The sequence below is a fragment of the Dermacentor silvarum genome, chromosome 4 (genome assembly GCF_013339745.2).
Source record: "Dermacentor silvarum isolate Dsil-2018 chromosome 4, BIME_Dsil_1.4, whole genome shotgun sequence".
NCBI lineage: Eukaryota > Metazoa > Arthropoda > Arachnida > Ixodida > Ixodidae > Dermacentor > Dermacentor silvarum.
In genome coordinates, this window is record NC_051157.2 from 78,811,772 (window position 1) to 78,831,955 (window position 20,184).

Consider the following 20,184-nt stretch of genomic DNA (forward strand, 5'->3'; position numbering starts at 1 on the left):
TGAATATTTTTTACTCAATATTTGTACATTTAGAGTGTAAGCCGTAAAAGCTGGTAAGTGAGGGGAACTTCCGGGCCAAGCTGTTCCTTTTTTGGCCAGCTTCGATGTTACAGTAAGAACGTGGACAAAGGCGAAGAACACGACAGCATTGATGACCTATATTTTTTTGAGGGGGGAGGAGGGTGGCGGTGTACTGCAAACTGGAATGTTTGGAGAAGGGGCCGCTGTCTTCAGAAGCTTTACCTGAGAAGCGCCTGTCTAAATGCCTAGTAATAGAGAAATCCTTTCGCACGGCCTTCACTACAACGAATTTCATCTGGTGTGTCGCTTTAAAAGGAAAAGCTTAAATCTAATAATTGTAGGAAGTATATTTCTGTATTTAGGGCATCAATTTGAGTTTACAAACTTTGATGAAAACTAAAATAAATTATATCTGAATATTAAAGCTTACGACCTTGCAACCCAGAAATAATTAAAAATCACAACAGTGCAAACTGCACCCTCTCAAGTTCTAAAGCGAAGAAAGTGAACATATCTTAGGCCGCTCTCAAATTAGCCATTTTTCAGTAGAACTTTTGCAACAGCTTCGTAAACCATTAAATTTTTTCATGCATAATAATATTTCAAATATCCAATTTTGTCGTTTCAGACGCTGGAATACCACATTGCGATTGGCTGCAAGCTCGTTTTGCGAACAGCGATGTTGTGATATTGAAAGAACTGTTTTGTGCATAAGAGCCTAGCTTATTATTCACATTTTTTCTTGTTTTGTCAGCGTATGTTATGTATGACGAGCGCTGTACTCAAAAGATACACACGCACTCCCATTCCTACTTTCTCGCGATGATGCATAAATCTATATATTGTCTCTTTAATAACTGGTGAGAAACTGGAGTAGGATGATCAATATTAAGCTTTACAGATGTCTTGAAATTAGGCACTGAGAAATACATGAAATCTACTTCTGCGTATCAGTTATGGGGCCAAGGTTACACAAACTGGCATAATAATTGTCACCGTCAGCCACGTAATTAACGAAAATCGAATAATGATTTCGTAGTGACTGCAGTAAGCGGCGATGCTTGCATTAGAAATTTAGAGGCAGTCGTAAAGCTGCACCATTCCATTTGGCCGAATTATTCTCGCATGCCCATGTTTTCAGATATCCACTTGAAAATTTTCATCTCAGTGGGTAAGTATTACGCATGCAAGACCGTGAGCATTAGTGCTATGCTCCTCTCCCGTGTGACGTGGCTGTTGCGTCACACCCTTGCCGCATGATGTATCACCTAGCCGCCTAAATTATGTTTTATTTCATATTTAATTTTATTTTAAGAAGCATGTAAAGCTTATTTTGATCACCCCGCTGTGCACCAGAGCTACGAAAGCATAAGCACCAAGCCTTAGGCGAAATTACAAAGCTTTCCCCTCGTAAGGGGTTTCTGAGATTGGCCAATAACTGTTGCTAGTGATATGCTTGCTATCATGATAGCTTGGCACTTCTTACGAGCCTTTATTACTCATGAAATGATTGTGAATACGGAGCCTGGACCTGTAATCACATAACTTCTCTTACGTAACCACATACCGCACTTACGCTATCTTCGGATGACTGTTTGCTCCCGTCAATTAATATCATTAGTGCAATGTGTCGGAATGCCGGCCAATCACAAAGCACTCTAATATTTGCGAATACAGGTGCTGGGGGGGGGGGGGACGGGTCATTTCGTTGAGTTTGCTTTTTGGTGGTCATGCAGACGTCTCATCGCTATCACCGCTACCACTAAGATGAACTTCTAAATTCGAAGTTCCCGCCATGACACATAATGCGCCACAAAAGACTTGTTCAAATATTTGCTAGCGTAATCATCGACACATGTCAAAGATTACCGTACCTGCGCCGCAATCGAAGCATGGAGCTCAGGTTCGCTTTTAGCAAAACTACATTTGGGCACTGGTCGGAACCGCTCGGAGGCTGCTACATGGGTTGCCCTTTGTTCTTTCGCGTTTACATTTACGCTTTACTCAGAGTGTTGGTTGAATTATTTGCGGGGATTAACGTTCAAAAGCAACACTCTGGATATGACAGAGTGCTGCTTGTTGTTGGTTGTTTGTTTAGTTGAGGGGCTTGGATATTTTATTCAGCTGGAGTTTTTGAACGTGTGACCAATGATTAGGATCCGTTTTCAAAGATTCTTTTAAAAGCAGTCTGCTAGTCATTTGTGATGTGGGACAGAATATTAGTGAGGTTACCGGGTAATGGCAAACAGTAGTTACGAACAAAAAAAATTTGAATTTTAACCCACTTCCGCCCCATCTAGACCCGACTTTTATGACCGAGATTAAAAACCGAAAGCTTGTGCTCAATAATTTCAGCTTCAAACAATTATTGAAGTAATACTGCACTAACTTCATGCTTATAAGATTTCGCACTCTTAAATCGTCTGCTAAAAAGATAACCGCTGCATTTGTCAGTTCTGTTTAAGTTTGTAGAATAAGGGCCCACGTACAGTGAGAAAGTGATTGTAGCAGCAAAGTACAAAAAGAAAATCCTGGCTGATTTTACACTGGACGTAATATTATTGACGACATTGCGCGTATTACAAACAGCTCTTACGAAATAAAGCAGTGTAGCTTCGGCCCCGGCAGGGAAATACCTCAGGAAAAGTGAACTGCCTGTGTAACTAGATGTATACAGTGGGTAGAGTTGCGGCGTTTTTATTTTGTTGTAGCAGAGGCTCTCGTATTTTCTGTCGAGAATTTTTGTCGTTGCTGCACTTTATACGTATCAGCTTAACTTCAGCCTTCACAACTTCTCTTTTTATTAAACGCTAATATTTTTTTTTGCTCAACGCATAAGGTAATCCATTGAAAAATATAAAATTTCAATACTTCATAAGCTTACTTGCGGTACCATCAGAGTAAAGGCCTCGGAAAACATAGCTCGCGTCTTTTTTAGTTTAAAACATATTTATAGTGTCGATACGTACGTTGTCCGCCAATGTTCATTTGGTGCTTTCTTCACAAAAATAATGAAAAAAACGATAATGTTTTTTTTTACTACTGCTTTGTTTCAAATAACGAAAGCCATAATAACTTTGAACAACATGCACACAGGCCACTCCTTTTATAGAGACTTGTACAAGAGATAAAAAATTAACATTCTAACACTGTATAGACATACCAAAAGCGCGATTTCAGACATTTGCCTGAGCACAGTGTTTTGTTCACTGTTGCACCCCTAGTATAACCGGCACGTGTGTTTTTAATGTGATTGTTGGAATGCATATGCGTGCAAGTAGAGTAGCGAGCCTCACATTTAGTACAGCTGACAATCCAGTAATGACCGTTAGCTCGAACTATATTGTTCCAGGTAACATTGCTAATCAGTAGCACATTTGGGGCGGGAGTGAAAATATGTGTGTTTACTGGAATATTAACTAACATGACAAGAGCTCCAATGTTTTTCCACAGAACACTCGCCCTACCTTTCAGCTCGACTGGTGTATTGGCGCAGTAGCGAGCTTCCTAGCAAAATAGTACCAACAATGCCATAACTTCAGACATCCCATGTTTTACTACAGGCATAAACGCCTAGACGAAACGCCGGACACTGCAAGTGTATGGGTCAGTGTATATATGCGTCAGCATGACAACAGGCCTAATGCAACACAATGTGCAACCCAACTGGGCGCCTTCGGCACGCAGGCGACGTTATTGCGCAGGCCGCTAGAGGCAGGCTATGCTAAAGAGGGCAACAAGCAGCTCGTACTTTATGTACGTCGCAAGCCTCCCATCTTCTGTTGTGTGGGTTGGGTGTCGGCCACGCTACGCGATAATTACGTTGCCTTGCTCCGGGACCCGCCCTGCGACAAGCGAGGAGCTCGTTTACGCTCCCAGTTCACGGCTGAACGGGGCATCGCCGGCAGTTTGGCGTTGTGCGGAAACTAAACACCAGCGGCGACCGAAACACGAATATATGAGAGGGGGTCGCAAAAACAGCGAGAACTCGACGTGGGAGGAGCGAACCCTGTCCGACGTGGTCCCATAAACGTGTTTGATAAATGGCAGTTTACTGCCTGGACCCGGGCATCGTGGATGTTGTGCCGGCAGCGTCCGCGATGGCTGGTATGCAGAGACGCTCTAGTTGCAGCCTAAGATTAGTCACGCATGAGTTTCAAATGTCGCGACAGTTGCATCCAGATTCAACCGAGCTATGAGTTTGCTTGTTCATCTTTTCTTCTGTTGGAGCGTATCGCGACGTTAGTCTTGCAGTCACTATTGGGATGAGGACGGAACAGTTCTTTTCTGCCCTCTTGCTGAAAGGCGAGAGCCACAGAATATATTTTCCTCCAAGTTTCATGCATCCTCGAACGTGGCTTTATGCTCCAACGACCAAGCGCTCATATCAACTATATTTTGCTCTGTCGACAAATGCACGAAGGCTTCGAACGCATATATATATATATATATATATATATATATATATATGTGTGTGTGTGTGTGTGGAAGGCTTGGTGCGACAAGAAATATAAATGATCTCCTCGTAATCCAGAAAGTACTTTATAAAAGCACCGATTTGTCGTGGGGACTATTACGTCCGAATACCTCGTGAAGTATCTGGCGGTCAAATTATGATACAAGATGGCTACATTTGCTGCATTATCTTGTCCTGCAGTTTGTTAATGCATGTCAGCTACATTGCTACTGCGGTCGTCACAAACGCGGTGTCTACAATAACAACATTTGCAAGTTTCATGACCACACATAATCCATAAGTGACACCAACATCCCTGAATCGTTCGCATGTTTGAAGCATAAGCGGAGAAACATGTCACATATCCTTGATTGAATGTGACACCACAATTATTTTCTCAAATATTGTCAGTACAAAAGTTCATTAATTCCCAATATACAATACCTATATCTACATTGAGCATCAGGTCATATTTGTGGACGTTCTTGAAACAGACGGCATTCCTTTTTCATATTGGAAAGATTTTAACTGCGCTAGAAACAGGGACAAATGAGCAAAGGAGGACGAAAAAGAGAACAGGTGCACCAAGCTAGTTGGTTGAGGTTCATATTGGAAAGATTTTAACTGCGCAAGAAACAGGGACAAAGGAGCAGAGGAGGACTCCTTTGCTCCTTTGTCCCTGTTTCTAGCGCAGTTAAAATCTTTCCACTATGAACCTCAACCAACTAGCCCAACTTGGTGCACTACGGCATTCCTTTTGCCTGCATCAATTTACGGAACATGATAGCCAATAACAAGAAGTTTGCGAGCATTTATCGCGACTATCACGATGCTCATCCAGTATAAAAACCGCATAGAGAGCACAAGGTGATGTCGCGCTTTGAAATAGACATTTTTGCGAAAGCCGCAACTGATGGACTCATGGTGAAAATTATTCATGACATTTAAAGAAACGGAAAGGCGTAACACTTTCCGCCCAAATATTTAAAGCCACGCCCACCTGCAGTATTAGTAGTGGGAGTAGTAGTAGTAGCAGTAGCCCTAGTAGTAGTAGTAGTAGTAGTAGTAGTAGTAGTAGTAGTAGTAGTAGTAGTAGTAGTAGTAGTAGTAGTAGTAGTAGTAGTAGTACCACCCATCACCACCACCCCATCAACAACAACCACGAAAAAGATCATCACCATCTGGTACGCTGCCACGGAGCCTAGTCCCTGATGTCGCCGCGATCGGCCACGTGGTGACATGGAAGATAGCAAATAAATACAATTAAAGGAAAAAAGAAGTGTCGCGAATGGCGGCCGCGATGTGCTTTTCAGCAGTTTTATTTCACCAGTAGTCGCTAACAGTATTTGAATGGTAATAAGGTAATACCAAAAAAGCGAACCTGTCTGCAGTGTACTTGCAAACGAACAAGGCAGATACGTACTGAAAGTTATTCATGACGAACGATGAAGTAGAACTATAGCTCTTAGTGCGGCACTGCTTTTGTTTGCAGTGTCAAATCTAAAGATTACGTTGTTGTTATATCTGACTGGTGACAAACTGGGTTCCGTTCAAAATGTCTGCCGACTTCACGGTATGGAAGACCTCATTAATATATGCCTTAATCAAAAAATAAAAACAGGCAGATCCCACGCCCTGTGGGAATCGATGTTATGCGATGCAGTGTGCGGGGAAATTTTAAGTCAACGAAACGACCATGACAGCACATAGACGTAGGCGGCTCTTTCATGACCTACCTGACAAGCATGTCATGAGTCCTCAGGAGTCCCTTTAGCTACACCTAAGAGACCTTAAGGCGAAACCCTTAGTCATGCTCATGACTATGACTTCGACCATCAACCTTTAGCCTTTTCCTTCACTTAGTACGACATCCGAACCCATTCCATACGACTGAATATTTTATTGCGATAGCAATTATATGGACACTTATTAGCAGATTTCTGCCGTCGCCGTCGCCGTGAGGTTCCGTATGACGTTATTTGGAGATGAAATCGTCGCCGCGCGCCGAACGCTGTATGTGCGAGTGAAAGGGCGCGAGGGGCGCGTCTTTCACGGGGAGTGAACTCACGGCGGAGAACAAACGCGCGTTCTGCGCCGTGCTCGCTTAAGGGCTGCAGAAGTAGGCGTCTCTGTTCTCCTTCACAATCACCATGTATGTAGAGCAAACGCGCCTTCTTCCGACGAGCGAGAGGCCGTGGGGGAGGGGCAGGGAAGGGAGGCGACGTTTAGCTGCGGCACGCAGTGCCTATTTATATCAGAGGCTCCGGCAACAGTCACCAACGCCGCACGCATTTTCAGCGAACGCGGGCAAAACGCCGATGGCGTCGACAACAGTTCTGCGTGTTGCCGATGCTGCTGCATGTCCAAGTTTATACAGCTGATAAAGCTAATATCATTACTCCGTATAGCTCTCTACAAGTTTGCTATCGCAATTGATGCTTCGCCTTTCAGGTGAAACTGCGACAATTTAAGTGCTTTTACATTGGCTTTTGTGTTGTGCGCCAACGTATTTACATGCAAACCTCTTATTAGAACGAAGCCTTACTGTACTTTTCAGCGGTTTAACGAGGCCACATCAATACACACGCGGAAGATGGCAAATTCTGTTGCAAGCACAGCTGTAGCATTCCGCAGTCTTGCAGACGGCTGCAGTAAGGTGTTGAAAATGTTAATTTAACATTTGTCACCGATTGTGGTGCAATTTACGTGATCTGTTTCGAAAGCCCCACATAAATAGAATTGTTATTCCCATTAATGATATAAATATGCGGATATTTATTTACTCCATCATTGTATGTATCTGGCTTGCTAAACTAAAGAGAGAATTAAATCAAATTAAATAATTTGATTTCCCAGAAAGTACAGATTCTGGAGAGGTTCATTGGCTAAAAGCTGTTATGGATAGCTTGACTGGGCCAATGAACCTTTTACAAGGTAGTTTGGACCATAAAAAATTCAAACTAGTATATCAAGTAGTAGTGTATATCATATCGTAAATATGAAATAAGGAAATGTTTTTCATCATTTCATAATGCCAATACAGTAAATAAATGAAACAATAAAATATGCGTGTCAGAACATCATATGCAATTTACATTTCTTAAGAAGAAACACATAGACACCAGAAAAAATACATAGTACAAAACTAAGGTGCAACCACGAAAAGAACCATGATTGAAAACACCGAAACATCACAGAAGTAATATCTCTATACAATGTTGATTTCCATGATATGTGTTTTGTGTTATACAAAGTATAATAAAGTCAGAAAGGTACAAATAAAAGAGAAAGAGGGAGATCACTCAATAAGTGCATTTCAATGCCTCATAGGATCAAAATCAGCTCATATTTACAAAAATTACCACACTTCTTTTAACGAGAAATTTCTTACATGGCTGCATTTATTGAGAATCATTACCAAATTGTATTGCAGCGTTTGAAATTTATAATTATTGCGAAATATTTGAAGAATTCATATATCAGTGCTTCTTGTGCATGACGTAATATGTCTGATACTTAGACGTGTAGTATATTTAATAAATTGTTTAAAAGTATTAGAACAGAAGTAAAAGAATCACAGAACAGTGAGAAAGCTGCAAATAATACTGCTGGACATTTGTTAGACAAGCCTACACGGCGAGACATGCGGTAACGTAGCCCGGTGACATTGCAAGACGCGCCAAGGGGGAACGAATGTCGGCCTTGATCGTGAAGCTAAAGCCTCCTACAATGAACGGTCACCAGCACTACATATTACCAAGTGTCTGCGGCGAATAGTTCACATCGTTGGAAATGAAACTGCAGTGCCAACGTTCCTATGACACAACTGCGTTTATTGCAGTCGAATAAGTCTACGGTATGGTCACTGCCTGCTAAAAAAAAAAAACGTGTAAAATATTCATATTCGAATCTTGCGTAAACGCACCTATACATCCAGGCATTCTATGCTCTTCTTCAATAGAACTTACACATCCTGCACTTAGTTGAAGGAAAGACAATGCATGAAAATGCTGGGGCAGATTGAAAGCTACGGGCCTATTTCTGCCAAGAGGTGGAAGACATCAGACGGCTTAGAAAGCAAACTAAAGAACCTGTTTTCGAATCACTTTTTTTTTAACTTTACGACCGGTCCCGTGCAAAAGAAATGCCTGCATGTCGTTAGTGCGAGATTAAAGGGTCTCGAAGTCTAATAATAAGTGATATAGCTTCGCTGTTTAAGGGTACGGCAGACACGTGAGTGACAATACAGGGCCGTCACTCTCATCTTAACCATGGCGCTAGACTTTATATGGTACCCGCCACACTACGTACTCACAATCCGTATTCGTGCCTAGAAAAAATTCAGCGTCTCTACCACACCGCCATTGAAGAGGCTTTCCACCACAGAAACCTACGTCCTTTATACAAATGACATTTGCTTCTCTTTCCTATACACGTAGTTTGTCTTCGCACGACGTCAACTTCATCGGAAACATAAAACAATGCGATCACAACCCGTGCATTTTCAGAGTTCATTTTCTGGCGTGTCGGTCCGAAGCCAAAACAATCCGCATACTTATTTCTCCGATCACAGCCAAAGTGCACCTTTCGAACTCGTGCTGACGACTCTAGGAATCGAAGTCATTGATCCGTGCTTCACTGCGTTCCTCCTGGACAAACGTGGATCTGGTCGTCGTGATCTCAGCTCATGAAAATTTTATGAATGCGGCTGAGAAACTAAGCAAAAACTTTACTGTCGCGCTTGAACGCGAACAAAAGCACCATTGTTCCGGTTAAGCGTGATGACAGCAAACAGCTCGTCCATTTCATCAACTGCAGAGAGCGATGGGTGGAGGCCACGCTACCACGGCACAGCGGGAGCCTCGCTTGCCATGCTACCCCTGTCCACAGTCGTGTAGTGCGGACTGGGTTCATTTGGAGGCGTGTTCAGAATTCTGGTATTCCGATAAAAGCTGTTGTTATTACTCTCCCCCCGTCAAAAAAAGAAATGTAAAATGAATTTTCAAGGAAAACAATAACAGAACAAGTAATGCAGAAACGAAAATGCTAATGGAGCATCCACATGATCAATCAACCACGTCCGGAAAAAGACTGGAGCTAGGTTTGTGCGCCGCAAACTAAATTTGGTCATTGCCAAAACGTTTATAGCTGGATTGATCGAGGGTCTCATTATCTTGAACATTACGATCCTACTTATGGGTTACCTGCTGGTAAACAAAGCCACGACCGATATTGTATCAATTCTTAATAACTCGCTTTACATTAGGCTGACCGAATCAATACCCTTCGAGCTGCTTGCCCAACGACAGGTCTCTGAGCACCCGTTAACCTTAAAGTAAGTATTTAGGTAATTTTAAAAATCCTACCGATTGCGGTGGTTCAATAGCTACGGTGTTCTGATGCTGAGTACGAGGTCGAGTGTTCAATTTTTGGTTACAGGGGCGGCATTTTGATGGGGGCGTAATGCAAGAAATCTTGCGAGATTAGATTTTGGGGTACGTTAAGCAACTCCAGATTCTCACAATTATTCTGGAGTGTGGAACCTTCCTCTGCGACGTCCTTAATTACCTATTGTGCAGGTTCGGGTTCATGACAATCACAACTTATTGTAATTTAACTTTATTCGCCCCTCTCGGTTTCACTGTACAAATGAGGTCAATAAAGCTTGCCGATGCGATTTTTACCTGAAAACCGAGCTTCATGTACATACTGCTCCAAAATGCACTTTATCTAGTTAAGTAACAGTGAACCATAATGGTATTTTCAGTATCTTATAGACTGATGCGAACAATAAACCGCCATGAGCACCATCGTTCTCATCTGTCTGGATGCTCCACTTCTTCCCTAAACTTTGGTTGTACATTGACCTGAAACTACCTGCATAATTGCGAACACTGTATTTCAGTAACGCGACACGCTGGAAGCACCGTCGCGCTTTCTTTTTAAATCCATCGTGCAAGCTCTCCGCTTGTGTGTATGGAGTGGCAGATGACGACATGGCCCACGTGCTGCTGAACTGCTCCAAGGGCAACAGAAAAGGCAACAACTAGGTTGCAAGCCTAGAGCTCTGAGCAATCATATTTTGACGCATGGGACGCTACCAATTAGTGGGCTGGAAAGAAGAGATTTGACTGTGGTGCAATACTTACTTTTTCAGTACGGACATACGCTCAAGATACTAAGGCAGTTTTTATCCCGTGACTGGCATTCGTTGAAAACGTTGTGTCTTTCTGTTTTTTTTTTTTCGTCTTAGTGTTTCCGATTGTTCAGGGGTCATTATTTTTCATTTCAATTTATTGATTTTTAAAGCAAATATATATTTTTCTTCTAAGTGAAAAGGAGTAATCGGAAGCGTGCCACTTCCAATTTCACCAGTTGAACCACATATAATCCCGTCTACCTATAGTACTAAGCTGAGACAGCGCCGCATTGAATACCAGTCACTGCTTCTTTATTTCGCGTCACTTATATAAACCTGCACGACACACTAAGCCCTCTCTCACACTTTTTTTGTCAAAGGAAATCGTTATATGGCGCAAGTTTTGAGCAGGCACAAAATGGCAACGACAAACTACTGATTAAGACCTGAAGATTAGGTTCAGAATCAGCAGTTAAAAAACAATTCGAAAGAGGAGCTCTTCACCAGCATTCACGTAAACCGCTGCCAAAGCATGGACGCCTAAGTATTTTAATTTTAATGGCAGTTTCCGCTAAAGCGAACTCCGTGTAGTAGAGTGGAAATTGAAATCGTAGTTCCTGTCGCGATGGGTGCATCGTGAAACACGCCATTAGACTCTCTGTTAATCGTTAGCGCTTCCGAGTCGCATTTCACTTTGGAAGTCCTCTCGGCGCAACGCCTGATAAGACATTGTATTTTACTCAGGCTGGGTCGTACTCTGTGAACGCGCGTCTGCCTCGGGAGCGGCGGTAGTATCTTTGTAGTTTGATTTTGTACGAACTATACGTAGTTGTAAGAGAAAAATATTGCAAAATGGTTTTTACAAAGTGCCCTTTCAATTTGCGGAATCATTCCGCTAGCAAATAACCCAGCAGGTAATCCAGTTCATGAAATACTTGTTCCATGATATGCTGTGGTTTTTGTCATCATTCATTATGTTAATGGACAGTGCGCACTGAAATGCGGTTTCTAATAAAATAATATGTCACTCCGCATTAAAGCCGTCCTAACATGCCATCTGAGGGCCCATCACAGTAAGATAAGTCCCATTGACAAAAAGTTAGGTTCAGTCCTTGTTCGACCACTAGTGATCAAAATTAAATCAGAGGGCTGAAGGAATTATTATGAGGTCAATGTATCGCAGTACAGAAGCAAATCTGATGACGCAAAACGTCTAAAGTCGTATTCTAGAAAACATCAACACCTCGTATACACAGCGTATGCGTCGGTGCGTAAAAATACGACCTCAAGAGCACGATAATTCGCAAGGAATATGGGAAACACTTAATTAAATTAAATTATGGGGTTTTACGTGCCAAAACCACTGTAAGGAACGAAGAAACTGCGCGTCCGCCGGTTGTGCTTTATTGAACCAACTGGTAAAAGATGGCGCTAGCGCGAGCCTTCGCCTCACGCGTTGTCTCCTCTTCGTCGTCTTCAGTTTTCATCACACTCCCGCGGCCGCGTTGCACGTGTGCGCCTCCAGGAGGTAAAGCCGCTGTATAGGACGGCGGACTTGCTGGCCATTCGATAGTAGCATCAGGAAGGACCGCGCAATACCGTATCTTCCTTGAAACGCCTTAACGACGCGGCCCATCTTCCATGCCATAGGCGGAGTGTTTATGTCCTCGACGACGACAAGATCGTCGGAACAGGCTTGCTGTGGTGACCAGCGCGCAGGAAAAGAACTTATTCCTTCTTCCACTGGTTCCAAAGCCTGCGAAGCAACTGTTCCCGATGCCGAGCTCGTCGTCGAAGGTCAGGCACATCAGCATTAAGAGCAGGGTTTTATTGTTCTGTTGGCAAAGTGACGAAATGCTTGCCGACTAAAAAGTGTGAGTGCGTCAGAACTTCTGTGGGTGTGACGTCATCCGGCAAGTAGGTGAACGGACGGCAGTTAACTGCCGCCTCAACTTCAGCAAGCACGGTAAGTAGCTCGTTGTAGCTCAAGCTGCTCCGTCCCAGGCAACGCTTTAGTGCATCCTTAATTGTGCGGATTACACGCTCCCAGAAGCCTCCCCACCACGGCGCACATTCAGCAATAAAGCGCCGTTGGATTCGGTGAGATCTGGCATAGTCCTGAACGTTGTCTTCGAAAAGGGTGCAAAAATGCTTGGCGCTGCAGTGGAATGTTTTCGCGTTGTCAGAGTGCACGATAGCAGGAATTCCACGTCGTGCTGCAAAGCGTCTGAAGGCTAGCAAAAATGCTTGCGCGGTCATATCTGTGGTCAGCTCCAGGTGTACTGCCCTCGTCACCGCATAAGAAAAAACAACACTGTACACTTTTACAGTGGATGGTAATTCAGCACGACAATAGAGTGTCCCGCAGAAGTCAATTCCCACCACTTCAAACGGTGTTGCTGCACTAATTTTTTCCCTTGGCAAGGGAGCTAGAGGAGCAGCTTCGGGAAGTAGGCGTCGTCTGCGGCATGCTAAGCACGCTTTCGGAACGCGCTTCACTGCGCGACGCCCCTTGAGGATCGAAAAGCGTTCCCGAAGGTCCAGGATGATGAGTTGAACTCCTCCATGTAGGAGTCTTACGTGTGTTGCATCAACCAAGAGATCGGTGAACCGGTGATCTGCCGGCAGCAAGATCGGATGCTTCAATTCCTCTCGGTCGTTAAGCTGCAGCAGTCGGCCTCCTACATGAAGTAGTCTGTCACGGTCGAGAAACGGCTGTAGCGTCAGCATAGTGGAGGTGTTGGGAACTCGTTGTCCTTCCTCCAAGGCCGTGACATCGATTGCGAATGCGGAGTGTTGGACAAACCTCAACCAATACATCTCCGCCTGGTGCAACTCTGACGCCGTAAGTGGTCCGTTTCAAGACAGCGTGTTCTGCGAAGCGTTCCGACGGAACCGCATGATCCACGCCGTTACTCGGAGTAATCGGGAGAAGCGTCCAAAGCTTGTAACCTCAAGCAGTGGCTCGTGTGGGGGCGAAGGGGGTGCCACTACGGCGGTGGGGCAATCGGATATCTCTTCACTGGTCTCGCTAGAAAGGGCCTCCGGTGAAGGAGCAGAACAAATATTCGCAGGCCATTGCAAATGCGGCTGTGACAACCACGTAGGAGCGCTCCACCAGCAAAATTTGCACGTCAATAACTGGGCTGCTACTCCACGCGTGAGCTAATCTGCTGGGTTGTCGGTGCCTGCGCAGTGCCTCCAAGAATACCCCGAAGTCAAGCGTTGGATTTCGAGAACACGGTTTCTCACGAAAGTCTCCCATCGTTTAGCTTCAGCAGCAATCCAGTGTAGGGCTATCGATGAGTCGCTCCAAAACACACCCTGACAGCAGGATGTTTCTGAAATTCCTCGGAGGTAGTTTCAAAGCCTGGCAGCCAACAGGCACGCAAGCAGCTTTAGGCGTGGCAGCGAGGTAGTCTTCAGCGGTGCGACCCTGCACTTGCTCATGAGCAGCTGAACCTTAAATGTTCTTCCTCTGATCTCGTAGCGCATGTAGACGGCTACTCCGTATGCCAGTGGGCTTGCATCGCAGAACAGGTGAAGTTCAAACGGTGGAATCTGTCGCGGAGTGTGACAGATGACGCAGCGTGGATTTCGCGGTGAGGAGAGCATCGGTAGTTCGGATGTCCAGCCTTCCCACTGTTTCTCGACGTCTTTCGGTAATGGCTCATCCCACGGTGAGCTCCTACGCCACAGCTGCTGGAACAATAATTTCGCTCGAATGATGAACGGAGCCATGAGACCTAAAGGATCATAGATTCTTGCGAATGAGTGCAGAATTGTGCGTTTCGTGGCTGAGCGCGCAGCGACATACTCGGAAACGGCTCTGGTGGTAAGCACGATATGGTCAGCTTCGCGGTCCCATACTAAGCCAAGCAACTTTGTTGTTGCTTTGGCTTCTCCAATGTTTTTGAGAGAAGTGTTGTCCTTGGGGAATTGACGGCAAAGAACGCTGGAGTAGGAGCACCACTTCCTCAACTCCATACTTGCATCTGCTAAGATGGCTAATGCAGCACGGTAGATTTCGAGGGCCTCTTCTTCAGTGGAAGCTCCTATGATGAGGTCGTCCACGTAGAATGATGTCTTTAGGCGTGTAGCTATTATTGTCTGAGTCTTTTTCCACATTTAGAAGTGATGCTGCAAAGTAGCAGATAGAAGGAAAGGGCTAGACGACGCTCCGAAGGCACACGAGTCATTCGCCATTCGACAATGGAAGGCATTTTCCCCTCATCGCCGGGCAGTCGGTCGACCCATAGAAAGCGGAGAGCGTCGTGGTCTTCAGGTCGAATTGAAATTTGAAGGAAAGCCTTCGGGATGTCCGCTGTCAGGATAATTGGGTTCATCCTGAACTGTACAAGCAGTTGCAAGAGCTCGGCACCAAGTTTCACCCCTTTGTCCAAGATATCGTTGAGCGATGACTCGCCACGTTCATGGGATGAGGCGTCAAACACTACACGCAACTTCATAGTGATAGCTTCCCGAAGGTCGTAAACCGTCGCTTCGGGTTCTATAGAGGTGTCGACACGTTCGGCGTTCGGCGTACCTTCTTTGAAGTACTCACTCATGGTGCGGTCATACTCCTGGAGTAGCCCCTGCTGTCCTTCGAAGCGCTGAAGCTGGCATCTGAGCCGGTTTTCGGCGACACTTCGATTGGTGCTAGTCAGTCTTCCCTGGTGTCTTATCATGAGAGCAACCACGTAACGTCCAGCTTCCTTGTGCACGTACTGTGTGAACTGAGTCACTGCCGTTTGCTCACAAACTCCGGCGGTATCCTGAGGGTCGGTGATCCCTATTGCATCGAGTCGCCAAATCTCCGTCGGCTCAGCAATGTCATGTGCGGCTTGCCAATTCCGCTCACACGCAAGGAATAGGGCAGATGCGCTGGAGTTCCAATTAGGCAAGGCATTGGTGGGCCTTACTGGGTAGACGCCTTGCACCAGCCAACTGAAGACCGTCTCAACCACGCATAGATCGCTGCTTAGACGTTCTATTCTTCCGGTCACGATGCGCCAATAGTAATCTGATCCTATAAGGACACTGACTGTCGGTATTGGCCGATCGCCCAGTCGATTCTCATCTGCGACAAACATCTTGCATTCACGCAACTGTGCGAGGAGATCTTGTCCGATGGCTGGAGTCTTCATGGTGCAGACCTTCCGGTACCTCCAACGCTTCTACGGTGACGCTGCGTGAGTCGAACCGACTATGAAGTTTGAGCTTGACGCTTCGACAGCTGTAAGGGCGGGAACACTTAGAAGTGCCAAACGTCCACGGAGAGAGAGGTCTTCTGTCCCGAGGGAAGGCAAGTCGAGCCTTTTGTACAGGTCGCGTCGAATAAAGGTTCTCTGGCTGCCGGTGTCAAGAAGTAGTCGCACTAACACGGAATTGTGGTTTCCGGACGCCCAAACTGTGGCCGTTTGCATCAAGAAAGGTGCAGACATGTCACTACTAGCTGGAGCACTTGTCACTGGCGGCTTGACGCTTTTCGCTAGGTCATGGTTGACAAGTGGATCACTGGTCTCCGGAGACGGGTAGTTGTGATCTTGGTACCATATGGCACAAAGTACGGAAAGGTGACGTCTAGAGCATAACTTGCACTTGAGCCACGCGGCGTTGCGGCACATTCGTGCTACATGGCCCGCTCTGCCGCATTTAAAACAACAGTTCTTTCCAGCAAGCCGGCGTCTGATATCGTAGGCTGACAATGTGGCGTGGCAGTCCTTTATGGTGTGGTCACGGTTATCGCACAGTACACAGCAGGGATGCTCGTTCGATGCAGATCCTGCGGTCAAGGCTAATGCTGACGGTACCGGCGGTGGTAGACAAGGTTGACATCGCCCGTATCCCGCAGAGGTAATTTTCGGTAGGCACTTTGAACGGGAGACCGTGAAGGCGCATGTGCAATGTACCAGTGGTCTTTCTGTCATAAGATGAAGCACTGACGTGGTCTTCTCCTTCAGAATTAATTTCCGCTGCTTTTATATTATCCTGCATGCACTGGTCTCCATTACAGCAAAAAAAAAAAAAACTGATGCCAATATCAAAAAGCATGGAGTATCTGCACCTTCCACAGTGCAGTCACGGGTTCCTACCAATCCACTTGTGGACCGGAATATTGTGCTCTCTGGGGCGGCCGCTTAAGTGTCTACCCGTCTGACATACGTAATTTCCCCTACATGCCAGTGCGAACCGGGAACCGAGACTGCGAGCACACTGAACGCGTCGTTTGTGGTTAGCAGCGGTGTAAACTTGAGAGCTTTATGGTATATATAGGCTAGGCGGGATTTGCTGTGTGGCTGCGACAGTTATACAGGAACAAGTATTGAAGAATAGTTTTGAAGAATAGGCTATGGTTTCAATGCGTTATCCTCTTTAATAGCCTTGTGGGCCTTCCGGTATATTGTAGAAATTCGCATCTCCCAATTTCTGAAAGTTTTCATTGTTATAACAATAATGGAGGGAACAGATACATTATTACGGTGACTAAAGGCAAGGAGTTTTCTGTATTGAGGTATAACGCTAGCATCGAAAGTGACATGCACCCGGCAGCTGCCCACATGTGAAGGGGCTTCTCGTATGGAGCAAACTTGAAGATGACCACTGTGCTTATGAGTCGTGTGCCGTTTCCTTAATCAACTCCTTTCTTCCTAAACAGCTTATGTGCTATCTAAGAACTTGTTGACCCCTTATGTATCAGCCGACTTCTGAAAGTGGATCGGCTTACTCTGCGAGCATTTTGTGCTTTGGAATTTTAAATAACTAGCAGTCTTAGAAAAGCGGCAAGGACGTTTTATCCAGTCGATTCGCTTCAGACAACCTTTGTGCCTTCACAATATACAGGGTGTTTCAGCGAACACTTTCAAAAGTCCTTAAAGGTTGCCTGTGGCAGATAGCACAATTCTAGTTCATCAGCTGGTCTACTCGAAGAGGCGGACATTACTTGCACAAGAAATAAAAATGCATAATCGAATAATTAACAATAACTCACTAATTAGGTTTTAACTAATGAACTAATGGCCCATATTGCAATTTACAAATTGTAGCAGTGGAGTTCGGAAGGCGGATCCACTTGGAACAAATTCTCGGGATAACACCAGTTTCGTGATATTAATTCCCGAACTTTGCGGAGAAATGCATTGGCGTTCCAGTTAGTTCCTTAACAAAACGTCGTTTTATGCATTCAAGAAGGACGCAATTAACTGGAACGCTAATGCATTTCTCCGCAAAGTTCGAGAATTAATATCACGAAACTGGTGTTTTCCCGAGAATTCGTTCCAAGTGGATCCGCCTTCCGAACTCCACTGCTACAATTTGTAAATTGCAATATGGGCCATCAGGTAATTAATTAAAAACTTAATTAGTGAATTTTTGTTGATTAGTCGATTATGCATTTCTTTTTTTGCGCAAGTAATGTCCGCCTCTACGAGTAGACCAGCTCATCAACTAGAATTGGGCTATCTGCCACAGGCAACCTTAAATAAATTTTGAAAGTGTTCGCTGAAACACCCTGTATATGCCGATATGTATAGCGTCACGGATCTGCGCAAACGATTCCTGAAAGGATGACATCACACTTCAGTAGATCTCAAAACGAAAGGCGGCCATGAAAGAAGTTACTTTATTTGCGTAACATCGCTATTCGTTTTTCTTTAGCGTCGTCATTTTTTCTGCGCATCAGTGCGTTGAAAATATGTGTTTCAGAATGATCAATTTTAGTGGAGGAGACAGGGCCGCTATTTTGTAGCGATGCCTTTAAAGTAATAATGCCTTTTCGCGCTTATCGCGCTTTGTCAGTGGTCAGAGCGACGGTCCGCTCACGATATCAACGTTGATAACGCGAGCGGACCGTCGGTTTGACCACTGACAAAGCGCGATAAGCGCGAAAAGGCATTATGACATTAAAGGCATCGCTACAAAATACCGGCCCAGCCGTAATAAGAGTAAAGAAGGTTCTATATGTATTCCGGTTATGAATGTTGAGATGGAGATACGGTAAAATTATAGCATGTATTCTATACTTGTACATTAGAGCGTGATTAGGACCGTGTCGGCCTATGTTTGTCTGTTTTTAGCTATGAAAGAGCCATGATTTTTAAAGTAGATTTATGTGGAGAAAAGTACCGAGAGCCACAAGTTAAATAGCAAATGGATAAAACGTTAGAAAGGGAGACGGAAAGCAAGAAAAATACACACATTCATCTATTAAAATCATAGAAACGCCAACGATGACAAAAGGAGAAAAACGCAGGGCACACGCTTTTTAAAACTTGCGCATTCAAAGCCTGAAATGTACATATGCACGCGAGTTCTATTCGCGAGCGCATTTCTGAAAACATGGCTGCATTCCTGTATTTTAGCGCACTTGAGCAGCTGTATTTCCAAAGTATTTTTAACACGAAAGTGTTTTATGCCGGGGTCCACCAAGACTTCACTGACGTATTTCCGTCACGGAAATACGTCAGCTTACAATGTACACGAACATAATACAAAGAAAGAAACCAGAAGAAAAAGTTCCACAAACATGCAAAATTTGGAAATCGAACCCACGACCTCTCGGTCCGCGACGATAGATCGCCGAGCGTTTAACCCATTGCGCCACAAACGCATTCGCAGAGCGCTACACAGACGCGCCTTATATATCTAACACTCCTCCGTGTACCCGCGCTCTTGCTCGGGGCGGTGCCGCCGCCTACGAGCAGAAAAGAGAAGTACTGCATTATGACACTAACGCGCACCGACAGTGAACGCTTCGGTGGTCTCAGCACTACGACGCCTCGATGCCAGCATTCGAAGGGATGCTGGCATCAAGAAGCACTACCAACGCCACCTAGGTGGCGTTCACTAGGTGGCGTTCACCGTACTCAGCACAGCGGAGCGTGGCCTCCGCAATTAGCTCTGAAAATGTTTCTGAAGTTGATCGCGGAGGCTGCAATTACGACGCGCTGTACGCGCTGATTTGACTCGGTGACGATTCAGTTACGTGCTTTGTCTTGCGCGTTGTATTAGTGTGTCAGTTACGTGCTTCGTCTTTCGCGTTGTGCTAGCGTGTGCAGCGTAGTGCAGCTTCCATATGCACGACGGTTGCTCATGGTCATCGACGTTGGTAGTCGTGATGGAGGAGACGTGCCACCAGGCGTCAGCGTGGGTGCATCAACGCCTAAGGGCGCTTTAGCCACAAAACACCAATAGACATTATATATCAATGTGCAATAAACATTACACTACTTCTGTGAAGACACGTTTCACTTTCGTGTTCTATACCGATTCCTATATAAGAGGGATCAACCACATTTTTTTCTTCTTAAGAGCTGTTTGCCGTCGGTCGACCACATTGCTAATAATATACACTATATCCCGATTGGTTGGCATATACTCTAAAGAACACTTCTATAGCGTAAGTACTTTTTGTGAGTATTGGTTCAGCAGCCAAATGCACAAAGATTTTCTTTCGTAAGAACGGTTTGTCATTGACCAGTCGCTTGGACTAATGGTATGCTCAGCATCACGATTGGTTGGAATTTGCTCATACGAAATATTCTAGCCTAAGAGATTTTATTAATACGAG